At 25.2% G+C, this 1105-nt stretch overlaps 1 long non-coding RNA gene across 1 annotated transcript; it reads right to left on the bottom strand.

Moving 5' to 3' along the window:
- LOC117105490 lies at positions 1–990 on the bottom strand. The gene is made up of 3 exons (XR_004444913.1): positions 935–990; positions 457–510; positions 1–38 (listed from the first exon to the last, which is right to left on the bottom strand). It is a non-coding gene; the product is annotated as an uncharacterized LOC117105490 (long non-coding RNA).
- Positions 991–1105: the final 115 nt, after the last annotated feature.

The following is a 1105-nucleotide window of genomic DNA, read 5'->3' on the forward strand; positions in this document are numbered from 1 at the left end:
CGTTGATCTAAGATTATCATCAGTAATAGAAGCCGTACCTGTAATAGTAGTAATAATAATAATAAAAATAATAATTATAAAAATCTTTTTTTTTTACATAAGGGGCCCACTGTTAAAAACTGTGTTTGTTGTGGCTTTCTCCTTTCCAACAATATGTAACATTTTTTTTTAGTTTGTACTGTAAATAAAAAATAATGTTAAATACAGATTAAACTCGCTCCGGATTTTTAAAAATAAATTGTTCTTCTTTATTGATTTTATGTAAAAGTTTATTACAAATCAGTTTTTCTGTGAAGATGATTTTAATAATTACACCATTATGAATAAATAAACAAATGAATGTATTGATTGAATAATAGTAATAGCTGTAATAATGTTAATGGTAATAATACAACTATCGACAAGTTACATGCTAAGTTTCATAATCATATTGTATCGTAGTAGCTTTACATTTACCTTGAGTCATCACCTGCGTTGATCTAAGATTATCATCAGTAATAGAAGCCGTACCTGTAATAGTAGTAATAATAATAATAATAAAATAATAATTATAAAAATCTTTTTTTTTTACATAAGGGTCCCACTGTTAAAAACTGTGTTTGTTGTGGCTTTCTCCTTTCTAACAATATGTAACTTTTTTTTTTTTTAGTTTGTACTGTACATAAAAAATAATGTTAAATACAGAATAAACTCGCTCCGGATTTTTAAAAATAAATTGTTCTTCTTTATTGATTTTATGTGAAAGTTTATTACAAATCAGTTTTTCTGTGAAGATGATTTTAATAAATACACCATTATGAATAAATGAACAAATGAATGTATTGATTGATTAATAGTAATAGCTGTAATAATATTAAAGGTAATAATACAACTATCGACAAGTTACATGCTAAGTTTCATAAACATAATTGTATCGTAGTAGCTTTACATTTACCTTGAGTCATCACCTGCGTTGATCTAAGATTATCATCAGTAGTAGAAGCCGTACCTGTAATAGTAATAATAATAATAATAATAATAAAATAATAATTAAAAAAATCTTTTTTTTTACATAAGGGGCCCACTGTTAAAAACTGTGTTTGTTGTGGCTTTCTCCTTTCTAACA

This window comes from Anneissia japonica, unplaced genomic scaffold (assembly GCF_011630105.1).
Source record: "Anneissia japonica isolate Jap-2015-1 unplaced genomic scaffold, ASM1163010v1 scaffold131396_len1105_cov81, whole genome shotgun sequence".
In the NCBI taxonomy this organism is placed as follows: Eukaryota; Metazoa; Echinodermata; class Crinoidea; order Comatulida; family Comatulidae; genus Anneissia; species Anneissia japonica.